Raw genomic sequence first — 18,078 nt, forward strand, 5'->3', positions numbered from 1 at the left:
CACCTACACATGGATATGCACACACACCTACACATGGGTATACACACACACATACACATATAAACCTACAGACACAGATGTACATGAACAGAGAGAGAGAAAGTAAGATTCCTCAATTTCTCCAAACTATTTTAAAGTAGGTTTTAGGCATCATGACATTGTTCTCTCAAAACACTTCAGCATAAATTCAAGAACAATGACATTCTCCTGTGCAATCATAATACCATTATCACACCTAAGAAAATCAACATGAATATAATAACATCTAAGAAAAAACTATATGAAGAATTTCCCTTGTCTCAAAATATACTTTATCTTTTCCAATCTGCGATGCAATCAACATTAACACTTTGGATTGGGTTACTGAGTTATCTTTGACTTCTTGAATCTATAGCAATTACCCTTCCTCTCTTTATTCTTGATGCCACTGAATCCTTTTAAGAATTCAGGCCAGTTATCCTGCAGAGGAGTTCACATTATTGATTCATCTTGTATTAAGATTCAGGTTAAAAGTTTTCCAGGCAGAACGCCTTATGGTGATCACTTAACAGATCAGACTCCTATCAAGCTGTCCCACCACAGGCAATGGAGAGCTTGATTACTTACAGTTTCTATCATAAAGACAAATTTACCCTTTGTGATCAAGGAGTAATTTGTGGGGAGAGTGAATTGATTACCTACATTTGAAACAAATTGAGAGTTACAAACAATAGTGGCCTAATTTTGTCATTTGTATTTTTATATTAGCTGACATTCTCCTGTAAGAAAAGTTTTCCAACTTCTCTCTTTTCTCAGATTATATATCCTGTTCTATTTTGTCTTCAGTAACTCTATGGATCCATGTTTCTTTTTTATGTACTCAATATGTTATAACCCATAATCATTATTATTCTTCTTGAAACTGCTCAATATTGCCAAATTTGGGCTTCCCTTGTGGCTCAGCTGGTAAAGAATCTGTAATGATGGAGACCTGGGTTCTATTCTTGGGTTGGGAAGATCCCCTGGAGAAGGGAAAGGCTACCCACTCCAGTGTTCTGGCCTGGAGAATTCCATGGACAGTCCATGGGGCCACAAAGAGTCAGACACAACTGAGGGAATTTCACTTCACTTCGCAAGTTACTTTAAGTTGAATTCTATATCATTACAACTTGTATTTCTTTTGCCCAGATAGTAAATCCTTTATCTTTCCAAGGAGTCCAAATTTCTTTTAGTAGTGAATAGTATTTAAAAAAATCAAGATGTAGACTATGGCGGTTGGAGAGACGGCAGTGATCACACATCGTCTGTTGGAAAGAACTGGATCCTCGTTTCAGACTACCATCAGAAGAACTAAGTTTGCTGTGTAGTGAGGATCAACTCTGATCCTGATTGCAGAACATCCCTCATTACAGAATCTTGGGTTGTGTCTCTCACCTCATCTCCACAACCATCCCAGAAGATCTGTAAGATTCCATCTCGGAAAACACTAGCAGTTCTTGGCAGGGAAAGAAGAGGATTGCTGGTTGGAATAAAAACAGGGTTGAATGAGTTCCAGAAAGCAGGGCTCTCAAACTTGTGGAAACCAATCTGCCGAAGAAGACAATTTCAAAAAACCAACGAGAAGCAACATGCAAAGAAGTAAAATGAGAGGGACATCTGGAAAGAAGACAGCTGGTCCCCAGCAGAAGAATCTGGAAGCAGCACTCCCAGGCAGATGGTTGGGGGGTGGGGGGGTCGCTCTGCTGAGAACCCTCCATAAGGATCGGTGAGGAAGACCAGAAGAACAAACGGAAGACCCCTGGGAACGGAGATGGTGGCAGCACCAGCGAAGCACCCCAGCCACCTCGGAAGAAAAGGGCCCGGGCAGACCCCACAGTTGAAAGTGAGGATGCTTTTAAGAATAGAATGGAAGGTGAAGATTCCAGAAGAATTAAAACCATGGCTTGTTGAGGACTGGAACTTAGTCACCAGGCAGAAGCAACTTTTCCAACTGCCAGCCAAGAAAAACGTGAATACTATTTTGGAAGAATACGCCAACTGCAAAAGATCACAAGGCAATGTTGACAACAAGGAGTATGCAGTTAATGAGGTGGTGGGAGGGATAAAAGAGTATTTCAACGTGATGTTGGGCACCCAGCTGCTCTACAAATTTGAGAGGCCCCAGTATGCTGAAATTCTCTAGACTCACCCTGATGCACCAATGTCCCAGGTTTATGGGGCACCACACCTCCTGAGATTATTTGTAAGAATTGGGGCAATGTTAGCATACACACCCCTTGTTGAGAAGAGCCTTGCATTATTGTTGGGCTATTTGCATGATTTCCTGAAATACCTGGCAAAAAATGCTGCGTCTCTGTTCACTGCCAGCGATTATAAAGTGGCTTCTGCTGAGCACCACCGCAAAGCCCTGTGAGGGTCTACTGACCACTCACTGTTACGTCTGGTACCTATAAATGCTCTTTTTGTTCTTAGTCTTTTTCTTGTATAATTGATACTCTTTAAAATCGTTAATGTATAACAGGGCTTACGTTTCAGTTTGTTTTCTGTTTTCTCCTTAACAGAAAATGAAAGGAATGTAAGCTCCTTTTCTCATTTCAAAGTTGCTGCCAGTGTATGCGGTAATTAGACAAAGAAACATTCAGTAGAACATTTTATTGCCTAGTTGACAACATTGCTTGAATGCTGGTGGTTCTATCCCTTTGACACTACACAATTTTCCAATATGTGTTAATGCTACATGAAAAATGCCCTGATTCCTAGTGCCAAAGGTTCAACTTAATGTATATATCCGAAAAATCCATGCATTTGTGCTTTTTTTAAAGGTGCTTGAAGTAAAACAGCCCATCCTCTGCGAGTCCATCTATGTTGCTCCTTAGGCATTCATTCTATCTTTGCTCAAGTTGTTGAAGGATGGTGGTTTGTTTCATGGTTTCTGTATTTGAGTCTAATGCACGTTCTAACATGATAGAGGCAATGCATTATTGTGTAGCCATGGTTTTCCGGAGTGGTTGATATTTTAGGAATCGTATTTCAGATCTTAAATAAAATTTGTTTCTAAATTTCAAAGCAAAAAAAAAAAAAATCAAGATGTGTCATTAGACTGTCTAGTTGCTCAGTTTTCAGGAACACTGTTATACTTGTCTCAAATATAATATGAAAGATTTTTTTCTATTTACTGAAATATTGTAATAGAATTGCATCTATTTTTTATGATTTCTTGAATTCACCCATGAAAACATTTTAGTATAAAATTTTTTGTGGGATAGATTTGTTGTTGTTCAGTTGCTCAGTAGGGTTTTAACACTCTTTGGACTGCAGCACGCCAGGCTTCCCTGTCCTTCACTATCTCCCAGAGTTTGCTCAAACTCATGTCCATTGAGTCAATGATGCCGTCCAACCATCTCATCTTCAGTCATCCCTTTCTCCTCCTGCCCTTGTCTTTCTCAGCATAAGGTTATTTTTGAATGAGTTGGCTTTTTGCATCAGGAAGCCAAAATATTGGTGCTTCAGCATCAGTCTTTCCAATGAATATTCAGGGTTGATTTCCTCTAAGATTGGCTGGTTTGATCTCCTTGCAGTCCAAGGGACTCTCAAGTCTTATCCAGAACCACAGTTCTAAAGCATCAATGCTTTGGCACTCAGCCTTCATTATGGTCCAACTCTCCTATCTGTACATGACTACTGGAAAAACCACAGCTTTCACTACACAGACCTCTGTTGGCAAAGTGTTGTTTCTGCTTTTTAATATGCTGTCTAGGTTTGTCATAGCTTTTCTTCTCAGGAGTAAGCATCTTTTAATTTCATGGCTGCAGTCACTGTCTGCAGTGATTTTGGAGCCCAAGAAAAGTCTGTCACCATTTCCATTTTTTTCTCCATTTATTTGTCATGAAGTGATGGCACCAGATGTCACAATCTTAGTTTTTTGAATGTTGACTTTTAAGCCAGCTTGTTCACTCTCCTCTTTCACCTTCAAGAGGCTCTTTAGTTCCTCTTGGTTTCCTACCATTTAGGGTGGTGTCATTTGCATTTCTGAGGTTATTGACATTTCTTCCAAAAATCTTGATTTCAGCTTTAGCTTTACCCAAACTGGCATTTCATATGATATACTCTACATATAAGTTAAATAAGCAGGATGTTAATATACAGCCTTGATATAGTCCTTTCCCAATTTTGAACCAGTCCTGTTCCATGTCCAGTTCTAAATATGATAGTTTATTATTTTCTTTATTCCATAGAAATTTGCTTTGTTTAAACTTGCAATCTCAATTGAAGTCAATTTTGGAGATTATATTTTCCTAATAAATGGTACTATTTATATAAAATCTCAAATATATTTTGAAAGCAGTGTTTGAAATTTCCTCTTTTCTAGAGATGTTTCCTCTCATACTTTGTTTTTGCATATTTGGATTACCTCCTTACCCTCCCCCAATTTTTATTAGACTAGTTCAGGTTTTGTCTGTATTATGGACTTTATCTTGAAAAATCAGTATTTTATTGTTCCAATGTTTCTGTTTTTTATCTCACTGTATTTTTATATGTATTCTGTTCTTTACCTTTTTTGTTTTCAAGCTGTTTTAGTTGGCAATACACCTTACATAAGGGGCTTTCCTAATAGCTCAGTTGGTAAACAATCCACCTGCAATGCAGGAGACCATGGTTCTCCTGGGTTGGGAAAATCCACTGGAGAAGGGATAGGCTACCCACTCCAGTATTCTTGAACTTCCCTTGTGGCTCAGCTGGAAAAGAATCCACCTGCAATGCGTGAGACCTAGGTTTGATCCCAGGGTTGGGAAGATCCCCTGGAAAATGGAAAGGCTACCCAGTCTAGTATTCTGAACTGGCCCATGGAATTGCAAAGAGTTCGACACAACTGAGCGACTTTCACTTTCATACCTTACATATGCCATTCTTTCATTTTGCTGCTTTGTTCAATTGCCAAGTTGTGTCTGACTTTGGGACCCCATGGACTGCAGCATGCCCTATCCTTTACTATCTCCCAGAGTTTGCTCAAACTCATGTCTATTGAGTCAGTGATGCCATCCAACCATCTCATCTTCTGTCACTCACTTCTCTTCCTGCCTTCAGTCTTTCCCAACATCAGCATCTTTTCCAATGAATTAGCTCTTCAAATCAGGTGGCCAAAGTATTGAAGTTTCAGCTTTAGCATCCGTCATCTAGAAATTCTGAAAATTCAGCTTTCATTTCCTCTTCACTTAGAGAAAGTTTATTTCTTTTATCTACACTTTTATTTCCTTCTATCTACACTAGGGAAGCCATTTAGATTAGATTAGGCTTAGGTTGGCTTAGCCACTTAGGATTCCCTAGTGGTTCAGATGGTGAAGAATCTGCCTGCAATGCAAGAGACCTGAGTTCAATCCCTGGGTTCGGAAGATCCCCTGGAGAGGGAATGACAACCCACTCCAGTATTCTTGTCTGCAGAACCCCATGGACAGAGGAGCTGGTTGGCTACAAGCCACAAGGTTTCAAATAGTTGGACATGACTGACTAACAGAAAATTTTTAAATTTTTAAGTACTTTTGTCTTTGGTTTTGTTATTAATTTCTAGTTATTGTAGTATGATATGAAAATGCTATTTATATTCTTTCTGTGATACAGTTTACTATGGTTGATTTTTTTTAAAACTTCTATGTGCTCATAAGATATTTGACGCAAATATGTCTACCATTTACCTTGCTGGTAATCTTGTTTTAATATTCTATATATTTACCCATTTTTATATACTTGAATTGTGTTTAAACAAAAACATTAATATCTACTTACTCTTGTTTTATATTAGTCTAGTTTTCCCTGTATCATAAAGTTTTTGCTGTCTATTTGGTGCAAAGAGATCCATACACTTTGATCATCAGTGTGATTTTTAGCCCTCAGTTTATACAGTGTCCTTATATTTCCCACTTGCAACTCTTGGCCTGCTTTCCATTCTATTGATATCAATATCACAATCCCTGCTTCCTTATTGTTTCTTCATTTCCCAAAGCCTTGACCATAACTTTTAGCCACCCTGTATCACTTTTAGTTTAATTGTGACTTGTGAGTCAATATAAAAATTCTTCTCTTTTAGGGAACCATCCTAAAATGTTGGTGGGAATGTAAACAGTACAGTCACTATGGAGAACAGTATGGAGGTTCCTTAAAAAACTAAACATAGAGCTACCATATGATCCAGCAATCCCGCTCCTGGACACATATCCAGAGAAAACCATACATTGAAAAGAACATGCACCCCAATGTTCACAGCCACAGAATTTACAATAGTCAAGACATGGAAGCAACCTAAATGTCCATCAGCGGAGAAATGGATTAAGATGTGGTAGCTATATTTAATGGAATATTACTCAGCCATGAAAAAGAATGAAACAATGCCATTTGCAGCAACAAGGATGGACTTAGAGCTTATTATACTAAGTAAAATCAGTCAGACAAAAAAATTTCATAAGATATCACACATATGGAACCTAAAAAATGATACAAGTGAACTTATTTACAAAACAGAAACAGTAAGGTTTGTGCTATTGCTCTAGTATCACCTTCTCTATACTTATACATTTTATAATGCCTGAGGTCCTCATTTTTTCTAATTAGGCATTTAATGCTGGAGTTCACTTTAAGTAATACCCTTTTACTATTAGTTACTGTCAAGCTTGCTCAGAAATATCAACAACCTCCAATATGTAGAGGATACCACCTTAATAGCTGAAAGTGAAGAGGAACCAAAAAGCCTCTTGATGAAGGTGAAAGGGGAGAGTGGAAAAGCTGGCTTGAAACTCAACATTCAAAAAACCAAGATCATGGCATCTGGTCCCACCACTTCATGGCAAATAAAAGGGGAAAAAGTGGAAGCAATGACTGATAATATTTTCTTGGGCTCCCAAATCACTGCAGATGGTGACACTAGCCATGAAATGTAAAGACACTTGCTTCTTAGAAGGAAAACTATGATAAACCTAAATAGTATATTCAAAAGCAGAAATATCACTTTGCCCACAAACGTGTGTATAATTAAAGCTATGGCTTTTCCAGTAGTTGTGTACGGATATGAGAGCCGGACCATAAAGAAGGCCGAGTGCCAAAGAAACAAAAATGCTTTCAAATTATGGTGCTGGAGAAGACTCTGGAGAGTCCCTTGGACAACAAGAAAATCAAACAAGTCAATCCTAAGGGAAATCAACCCTGAATATTCATTGGAAGAACTATTGCTGAAGCTGAAGTTCCAATACTTTGGCCACTTGATATGAAGAGCCAACTCACTGGGTTGGCTGATGCTGGTAAAGATTGAAAGCAAAAGGAGAAGGGGGCAGCAGAGGATGAGATGGTCAGATAGCATCACCGACTCAGTGGACATGAATCTGAGCAAACTCCAGGATATATCAAAGGACAGAAGAGCCTAGCATGCTGCATTCCATGGGGTTGCAGAGAATCAGATATGACTCAGCGACTGAAAAACAACTATTTACTATGTAGTAATCAATAAGCCCTTTCTGGATGTCCCTTTTTCTTTTACTTACCTCAAAAATTTTACTTCCGTGTTTCAACTGATTACAACTATAGCATTGAGGTACTGGTCTTTAACACTTGCCCTTATCTTACTCAGAGAAGGCAATGGCATCCCACTCGAGCACTCTTGCCTGGAAAATCCCATGGACAGAGAAGCCTGGTAGCCTGAAGTCCATGGGGTCGCTATGAGTCACACATGACTGAGTGACTTCACTTTCACTTTTCACTTTCATGCATTGGAGAAGGAAATGGCAACCCACTCGAGTGTTCTTGCCTGGAGAATCCTAGGGACGGAGGAGCCTGGTGGGCTGCCGTCTATGGGGTCGCACGGAGTCGGACACGACTGAAGTGACTTAGCAGCAGCAGCAGCTTATCTTACTTTATTCTTAGAACTCCACTTAAATAAACTGAATGATCCCCACCAAGTTCCCTAGTCAAAGCTCAGTTAAATGAAGCTCTTTGCCTCTAGATGCCTGAAAAAGGGCTCAGGATGTAGAGTATTCCCTGATTTTACATGGTTAACATTTTAAAAAGCCTTGATATGTTAAGGACAAAATGACTGGACACAATTCCTGACTTAAATAAGTTAAAAAAATATATTTTACCAGAGTTATCTATCAAGAACTGTGAAGAGTATGGGATTTTACCTACTAGGAAATGAATAAGCTAGACAGCTACCTTTCATGATGTTTGAAGAAGACATGAAACTCCTTGGCCAGAGACAAAGGACTTTATTACTCATGGCACAGCAAGAAACATGAGCATCAGCATATCTGTATCACTTCCTTCTCTCCCAAGTCCTACAAAGGATGATGCAGATAGGCCCCAAAGAAATGAGTGAACACAAAGTGGCTTGTGTATTATATCTTATTGTATTATACTGTACATTGTATTATATTGTATATACTGTATTATAGAAAAGAAATCTAGAGCTTGGGGAACCTATATCTTCTACAGTGAATAGTAAGCATGACTGCCGTTTGCTCCAGAGCGAGATATTCTAACTTCCAAGGCTGTTCACTATAAAAAGTCCTGGAAAATATAGTCTGGGGGAAAAAAAGCAGACAATGAGAAATCCATAGAGAATTATGTCCCAATATTACATGAATTTGTATACTGCCAATCAACCTTTTTTTGGTACACAGAATCCTCAGAGATTTTACTGATGTCATGCTTCCTATTTAGTCAAGGATATAAGGCAATGATTCTGTAGCACAGCTTATATAAGCTATTTGGGAAAAGCTCATGAGTAACATATCGCCTTCCCATTTTAACAGTTAAGAACTTTTTTCTTGGATTCTCTTCTCTATTGACAACTTAGAACTGTGCATGTCATGACAAATGGTAGGAGCATATCATGAGATTGAAGGGGTCACTTAGAATCTGCAACTTAGCTTCCTTTTCTAAGCACTCACTGAATGGCAAGAACATACCTCAGAATAATTAATTTAGAAACTCTGGGTCTAGGATCCAGATGGCAGGACATTTTAAAGCTCCCCAGTGATTCCAAATTGTAACCACATAAAGACTGAGCTTCGTTTTTAACCTACAGATAAAAACTTAACTACCCCATGAATAAAACCTAGGAGTTAATATTTATTTTAGGAAAGTTTTTTATGCCTTTTTTTCCTCCTCTGTAAAGTACAGGTATTGAATACTTGTCTCCAAATGTGTAACATGAACTTGAGAACAGAATAATTATTTTCTCATTTAATATACTCTTAGAAATTACAGGCAAATTTTTTAGCAGTTTAGCTAATAACAGAGATAACACTATTTAACTGTTCAACCCAAAATTTTCACGTGGGTGCAAAGAGAGATATTTTAAACTTCAACATCAATATGATTTTCCCTGGAAGTCACAGCGATTGCAAAGCACACAAAATTATCTTAGATAACTAGTCTATCCAATCTCTGAGACGATGAAACATTTCTCATCCTATAATTTGGGGAAAAAATGGGTACTTCACTATACAAAATTCATAGACTTTAGTTTTAGGTGAACAGTTACATTGTTCCCTTTTTAAAAGTGCATCTTACAAGATGCTGGCCAAGTCACTTTGGCAGAGATACATGCAGCTAAAATTACTTTCCTCTTGCTAATACCATATATTCAGCATTTTCCTGATAGGCATACTTTTGGAATAAACCTCAGACATACACTGAATTACTCTGTGAATAAAATATTTAGCCTCCTCAGAGCTTTCAAACACAGCCTGAGTTACCAGGTTCAAAACTGCTGACTCTCTCCAGTTCCCGCCAGTGGGCTTCCCATATAGGCTTATCATTTAATGGTAAGTGAAGCACTTAGCTACCTCTAGAAGCCTATAATAAGCTGCCATGCAATGTAAAAAATGTCTGTTAGGAAGATAAGTGAAAACACTGTGAAACACAAGGAGGAAGTACATCCAGACAATCAAATTCAGTTGTAAGGGTATCAGCAAAGATTTAGAACGCTTACAAAATAAAAGGCATGAGTCCCATGTGAGCATTGGACGCATTTAAGAGCTGTACCAAGGCTATCCAATTTATAGGATGGCACAAATGGTAGTTGTCTTGAATTATATTTATATGCCATCTTTTCCAAAAGAATTCAAAACATCAAAGTTGATAATACTTGAACAGACCCACTGTTACTATCCTCATGAATTAGAGAAAAGAAATCACTGGAGATTGACTGACAGTCTGAACAGACTGCTACCTAGACCCAATTAAGCATGTATATAAATGTCATTTATATACATTATATACATACATTGATGCCAGGTGATTTGGCAAAGGCAGCTAAAGTAAATGTATTTTAAAAATAAGGAATATATAGTGTGTGTATATGTGTGTGTGTATGTATGTGTATTAGCAAAACCTTCAAGTTATTACCATCAAATACATAAGAAAATGTCGGTTGAAAGAGTTAATGTTTTTGGAGAGTTATTAGCTAAGTCAATATCCTTTGTCTATGTCCTCTTATTTACCCTTAGATCAAGAGAGGCCATCAGAAACTGCTCACAGAAATGCTGTTACAGAGCAATACTTTGCTTTATATCATTTTACTTGCAATGCAAATATTGTTGAAGACTATATGTTCACCACACATGTTCATACTCTATAAAAAATCCTCTCTAAAACCAATCATTTTCCTAATGGATCACATTGTTTTCATTTTAAAGGCAATTATCAATGATAACGTTTCTTCTTCATTAACTCCTGAGAGGTAGAGAATCTATGACCAATCTTTCCCACATTTACATAGCTAACCTCTGGATCCATGTTATAGCTACTAACCTTTTTCCCATTTGTCTTGATTTACCATAGTCACTTTTTTTCTAGTTTAAAATAAGACAAAAGCAATGTAAAACTTGGAAACTGAAAAAAGGAAAATATGTAAGCTTGTATATATATTTTTAAATTTGAAGTCCAGAAAACTTACAAAGGTATGTAGTTTTGAGAAAGTAGAGTATATTTTGTAGATGCAAGTTCATTTGTCTCTATAAAGATTTCTTTGACTGTTGGTTTGTTCTATAATTGCTTAAATAGTTGTCTATTCCATTATTTGTTTCTCCTTTGGGTTTCCACTTATACATTTCTTGAGTCTCATTTGCCTCTACTCCAACACTACCACATGTCTCTAATATCTTTTTAATCTTCATTTCTTTTTTCTTGTGCTCATTTTTAACTCATTTCTCTTACTATGTTTTAATGTTATTTATTTTTCCTTGTGCTTCTTCTGATTTGGTCTTCATCTGCTTGACATTCTGTATTTTTATTTTCTTTCTTTCTTGAAGTCCATCAGTTAATCTCTCTTATCATTTCCAGACATCTTACAATCTCTTCCCTAAAAGTTCATAGTTCTACATAGTGCTTTTATTTTACAGAGAAACAACTATCTTTGTGTCACTGATTTAAAATATATATCTTTTAATAACCAAGACTATTATGTTTATGCCCTTTCTATTTTTTCATTGATCAGTATGTTGATAATGGTGGAAGTTGTAGAATCACATATAAATTTTAAAAATTAAGATAGGAAAATAACCTCAACATTTTGTTTAGAATTTCATGAACTATATAAGTATATATAAAAAATAATTGTACTTTCCCAGTGGTACAGTGGATAAGAAGTCACCTGCTAACACAGAGGATACAGCTTTGATCCTTGGTCTGGGAAGATTCCAGATGCAACTAAGCCTGAGTGATGAAACTACTGAGCCTGTGCTCTAGAGCCCTCGAACTGCAACTTCTGAGCCCACATGCTGCAACTGCTGAAGCCAGCATGCCTAGAGCCTGTGCTCTGAAATAAGGGAAGCCACTACATGCCAACTGGAGAGTGGCCTCTGCTTGCTGCAACTAGAGAAAGTTCACACACAGCAACAAAGACTCCAGCACAACTAAAAATAAATAATAAAAATTGATGCACATATAATGTTGAGTCAGCTCATGTAAGATCAAATATTTTCTTGTTTATTATCTTACCATTACACAACATTATCATTAGAATGTAAGCCCCTGGAGGGCAAGAAACAAATGCCTAGAATAATGCATTCACATTATAAACACAATAAATAGTTTCAGAATGGAAGAATTAATGATCAAATTTTTCTTTTAGAAATATCACATGTGCAATACTTGGAACAGGAGGAAACACTAGTCAATGACACTAGTTGGCTGTCGAATTATCAAAATAAGAGTAGATAATTTAAGTTATTTTAAGGTAATAGCAGTATAATTCAAAGAAGTCAATGATTTTAGGAGTCATGTAGGAAAGAGTCAACAGAATGTGTGAGTTGAGGCATTCAGCAAAAACACCTGATGGATAAAGTATATTAACACATATATGAAATTTAGAAAGATGGTAATGATGACCCTATATGTGAGACAACAAAAGAGACACAGATATAAACAAACTTTTGGACTCTGTGGGAGAAGGCAAGGGTGGGATGATTTGAGAGAATAACATTGAAACATGTATATGTAATAGATGGCCAGTTCAAGTTCGATGCATGAAACAGGGCACTCAAAGCCGGTGCACTGGGACAACCCAGAGGGATGGGATGGGGAAGGAGGGGGACGGGGGTTCAGGATGGGGGACACATGTACACCCGTGGCTGATTCAGGTCAATGTATGGCAAAGCCCACTGCAATATTATAAAGTAATTATCCTCCAATTAAAATAAATTAATTAATTTTTAAAAAAAGAATCAAGGGAAAAAACACAAGAAATTTTCTTAGAGGTGACGTGTAACAAGAAGTGTTTGATTAAAAACTACTACTAAGGCTGACTGGATTAAAAAAACAGACACTTATACAGGCTTCCTACAAGACTCGGGGCTTCTCAGATGGCTCAGTAATAAAGAACCCACTTGCCAATGCAGGAGATGCAAGTTCAGTCTCTGGGTCAGGAAGATCCCCTGGAGGAGGAAATGGCCACCCACTCCAGTATTCTTGCCTGGGAAATCCCATGGACAGAGGAGCCTGCTGGGCTACGGTCCGTGGGGTCACAAAGAGTCAGACACAACAGAGAAACTGAACACACAAGCACAAGAGACTCAATTTAAGGCTGAAGACACACACAGACCGAAAGGGAGGGGATAGAAAAGGCTATTTCATGGAAATGAAAACAAGAAAATGAAGGCAACGTTATTCATATCAGACTTTAAACCAAAGGCTACAAGAAGAGACTAGGAAGGGCATTATATAATGATAAGGGCATCAGTACAAGAGGAGGTTTTACACTCATTAATAAATATGCACCCAAAACTGGAGCACCTGAATAAATAAAGCAAATGCTAATAGACATAAAAAGGGAAATTTATAATAATACCATAATAATAGGGGATTTTAACAAACCATTTACCTCAATGGATAGATAATTCAGGCAGAAAATCATAATAAAATAGTGTTCTCTCCAACACCACTACCAGCCACCCACCCACCCATTAACCAACATCCCTACCCATTCACCCACACACAGTGGAATATTGCTTAGCCATAAAAAAGACTGAAATTCTGCCATTTGCATCAAAGTGGATGAACCTAGAGAATATTATGCTTGGTGAAATAAGTCAAAGACAAATACTATATGATACCACTTATTTGTGGAATCTGAAAAATAATACAGATAGACAAATGAATACACATAGAAAAAACAGAAATGAACTCACAGATATGGGAAACAAATTAGTGTTTACCAGCAGGGAGGAGGAAAAAGAGGGGCACTTTAGAGGTATGGGATTAAGACATACAAAGTATTATTATAAAGTAGATAAACAACGAGGATATATCGCATAACACAGGAAATTACAGCCATTACCTTGTAAGAACTTTTAATGGAAGATAAACTACAAAAATCCTGAATCACTATGCTTTATATCTTAAACTTTTATTATAAATCAGCTATATTTCAATGAATAAAAGAATTCCAAATTAATACATAATAAAGCAATAAAAACTATTACACTGAGTACTATGTATAATAAATGAAGAATGAATCCAAATAAGACTTCAGCATAAAATGTAAGGATAGTCAGGATAAGAAGATTAAAAAACTTCTACAGAAAGGGAAGGGAACAGAGATGATTTGTGAAAAAAAAAAATGATGAGAATAGCACAACCTTCTTTTCAACTTTATTGGACACTACAAAATGGTGAGTTAGTACCAGAATTTTGAGGAAAAATTATTTTGGACATATACTGATAATTAAACATTCTATATTTAGTCAAACTATGAATCCAGTATAAAGAGAAACTGAAGCTATCTTTAGACATCAAACAAATAGAAAAAAAAATTACCTCCAGGTGCTCTTTATTATATTATTCAAGAAAGTACCCCAACAAAACAAGAAAAAATGAGGGAGAAATGACCTGGGATACCAGAAAAATAAAAACAGTGTAAATTTAGTAGTACATTAAAAAAGAAAAAATACATCAGATTACAGTTGTGCAGCCAATCTAAAAAGTAATTAAAATGGCAGAGGCCATTTCAAGAAGAATGTCATCAAGAAAAATGGAATAAACAGGATTACTCCAAATAAAAATTTTAATTAACCATTTATTTCATAAAATATGTTAGGATGCCACAAGTGCTAAGAGAGCTAGGGTATGATGGGGGGGCTAACACAGGATTGGAGCTGGAAAGGATTGGCAGAACATCAAACAAAGATGGAGGTCAATCCTGCAACCGCCATCATGCTTTTGCATGACTTCTCCCTGGACTGTGACACAGTTCAAAATTACAGCAGGAATCAGAGAAGATAGGGCACAATTCCTAAATGGCATGCTTGCAGCCAATGCACAGTTCTGCCAGAGTACAACCAAAGCAATTACACAGCCAGCATGGGGTAGTGGGAGCCATTTTACAGATCCATTTGCACTTGCCTTCCTCTCCTCGGGGATACATACAGGGCAGAAATGATTTCTTTTGCTCTTATTTTCAAGATTGTCTATATGATGATGAGTAAAGGCTCAGCCTTCCCAAGCTCAGTTATCATCCCATTATGCAATTGGAAAAACGTGGACAGAAGGAATATCAAAAAGCCTATCTGCATTTACAATCTAATTTCCTACGAATAATCTTCTAGATTTGGCTGAAAAGTCAAACACAATGAGCATTACATCTGGTGGATGCAGTACATCAACTTACCAACTCTCTCAGCGTGAAAGCTTTACTGCCCAATGCCAGAGCCTCCTGCAGCAAGAGCAATGGAAAGAGCTATGGTCTACTGTTTTATAAACTCACTGCTCAGAAAACATGACAATTAGGCCGGCTCTGTTATCATCTCTGATGGCACTGGGCAGGTGATTCAAAGATAATGGCACCTTTGAAATGGGCTTTTATAAATCCATTTATGGTGATGCAAAGATTATAATTTTTAATAGAAAATTACATTATACTACTAGATCAATTTTTTCCACTTGGATAATGGCATTTTTCATCCCTTCCGCTCTAATTTGGAAGTCAATGCAGTGTAAATAACGGTACAGCATTTATTTACTATTATCATCGAGCCCACAGAAGCAAAGATGATTAGAGTCAATTTTGTCATTTTTGAGTTAATGAGGTACGAGGGTACTTTAGTGTTTCGAAGTGTCAAACAAATGGGAAAAAGTGCCAAATACAAATTTATCTGTTTGAATTCGCTACTTTCTGTGTGCTGTACAAAATTTTAAGATATATCCAATCTAGTTTACTATACAATCTATAGGGAGGCAATCTGGCTAAATACAATAGGGAGATAATTTGAAGTAGTCAGTGTCACTGATCTGTATTATAAGGTTGCATCTCTTCCTTTATAATATTTGTCTCAGTGGTTAAATTTGTTTTCATGTCCTAGTATATTAATATAAACTAGAAATATTCAAATGCTATAGGAAAGTAATATGTTCAAAGACTATTTAAAGGAACCTTGCCATAGACTAACTTGATGGGTGGGAACAGGAAGATATTATTTCTTCAAACTTCAAACATACAGTTGACTGTTGAACACAGAATAGTATTATATGCCCCTAAAGACAGTACAAAGAGAATGAAAGAACTTCATTTCTGGGAAGCTTTGTAATGATCTCGTGAGGACATTTCAAAATGTACTAAATGTCATCATGGGATAGAAAATCTTTTGCTAAAACTGTTTGGGGCAATTATATATTACTTTTCAAAGCTGTTATGAAATTCTTTCTCTACTGGCCCAAAGACAATTATATTTAACCGTAGGGGTAATAGGACATAAATGTTGACTGAATTTCCTAACAGAAGCAGGGCTGCTTTATCATTTTGTATTAATTTCTGGGCTATTAGGAGCCATCTGCTGCACTATTACTTCTATCTGCTGATTATCTGATATTAAACTAGTCTATATTTTAATATGAGAATACTTTCTACTTGTGTGTAAAGCGAACCAATTAAAGTATTTTATAATTATGGTGTTCTTCTTAAAAAGGAAAGAGTAATTATTTTATGTGGAATAGTTTTCTCTTGATCAAAGATATCATAAAGTTCCAAAACATTCTGTGTTCCAACCACCATAAAGATTTTATTGACCACCAATACTGGAAAAATAAAATATGTCAACATGTCTAGTAATTTAGGCTTTAAGAAAGCAAATCTGATGTTCTTTAAGATGAATTTGGGGCCTATGGTATGGCATTGCATGGCTTTTAAATGGAAAAGATAAAATGCATAGGTAACAAAGCTACTGAAAAGTCAGAACTCTATTCTGCATCTTCCAGTAAGTACTCTTCCAAAACTCTGGAAAATGAGTGTTCCAAAAGGTGCCCACTGGAGATAAGTATCTAAAATAATTAGCTTGAGAATGAAATTATTTTGAGGTTTATTAACTGGCACAATAAAAGGGGACTGATAACTCAGTAGAAACAATTCTGTGACCTGTGGAGATCTGTATTTATATCCTGCTCAAGTGAAAATAAATTTAATGATTGGCTTCTCTTTCCTGTAACAATCTCCTTACTGACTATACCTCTGCTTAGAACAGGCCAGGGTCTGAAATAGCATTATGCAACAACCCAACACATAAAACATTTACAGAGGCAGAGTGAGAATCATTATATTAATAACATCAACATTAGTGATAAATAATAATAAAGTCAAGGGAAGGACTAGGAGGAGAGTGCTTTCAGATCTTCAGAGTGGTGGATACAGAACAAATCATTGCTCAAAAAGCACTACCCAAAGTCAGAAACCCTACTCCAACTTCATTCCATCCCATTATCTGTTTCACTATAAGTGGGCATTGCATTCAAGGTGTCAAATACAGCTCTACTAGACCACTGTAGCTGAGTTGGTGCTATGGTCAGGGCTTCATCTATGGCCCTGGACTCCTCAATTTATTAGATAATAAATTTGATAAAGGCAAAGAATGTATGTCCAAACTTTCAGGTGATACGAAATAGAAGAATACCAAAGACCCTGATTGTTCACTTTCAGAATTCAAGATCAGTATAGCTTGGAATATTGACCCAAGTAGAATAAGGTAAAAGACTGAATAGAAAGCCCTGCATCTTTAGATAAAGCATTACCACAAAAGATCATAGAGGTGTTGATGACAGAAAGTAAATTTTAAACAAACAATTTGTCAATCCTAAGTCAATAATTAGATGTAGGCAAGCCCAAAAACCGAATGTGATCTCAAGACCAACATTGTGGGATTTCCTCCCTAAGTAATGACAGAACATTCTTGTAAGTTTGACTCTATTAAGTAACAGCATAACTGGATATCTGCATCTTTGGCATGGACATCAGTGGACACTGGAAGCAAGAATGATGTCTCCAGTTAACATTTATGGTATTGTTGACATAATGAAAACAGACTCAAGCAATACTGAAACTAAGAAATGGAACAGAACACAGGAAGGTGCCAAATATATATAGAAACCAATAGGACTCTGAGGAAGTTGAGGCCCTTCTCTTCTCTGAAGATCCCTAGATTTGTTTGGGCAACAATTAAAGGATGCTGAAATGCAACTGCTGCCAGTCTTGAAAGCCACAGTCTCTGTGGCTGTGGCTGATGGCCAAAGTACTGTGCTGATAGCCTATTCACAGAACACTAGAAAAACACAATGTCTCAGCTCAAGTTC

General features: G+C 36.9%; 1 pseudogene; it reads left to right on the forward strand.

Moving 5' to 3' along the window:
- The first annotated feature begins 1,261 nt into the window (after nucleotides 1-1,261).
- On the forward strand, nucleotides 1,262-2,607 carry LOC136170701 (mortality factor 4-like protein 2; annotated as a pseudogene).
- Nucleotides 2,608-18,078: the final 15,471 nt, after the last annotated feature.

This window comes from Muntiacus reevesi, chromosome 6, assembly GCF_963930625.1.
Source record: "Muntiacus reevesi chromosome 6, mMunRee1.1, whole genome shotgun sequence".
NCBI classification, from domain to species: domain Eukaryota; kingdom Metazoa; phylum Chordata; class Mammalia; order Artiodactyla; family Cervidae; genus Muntiacus; species Muntiacus reevesi.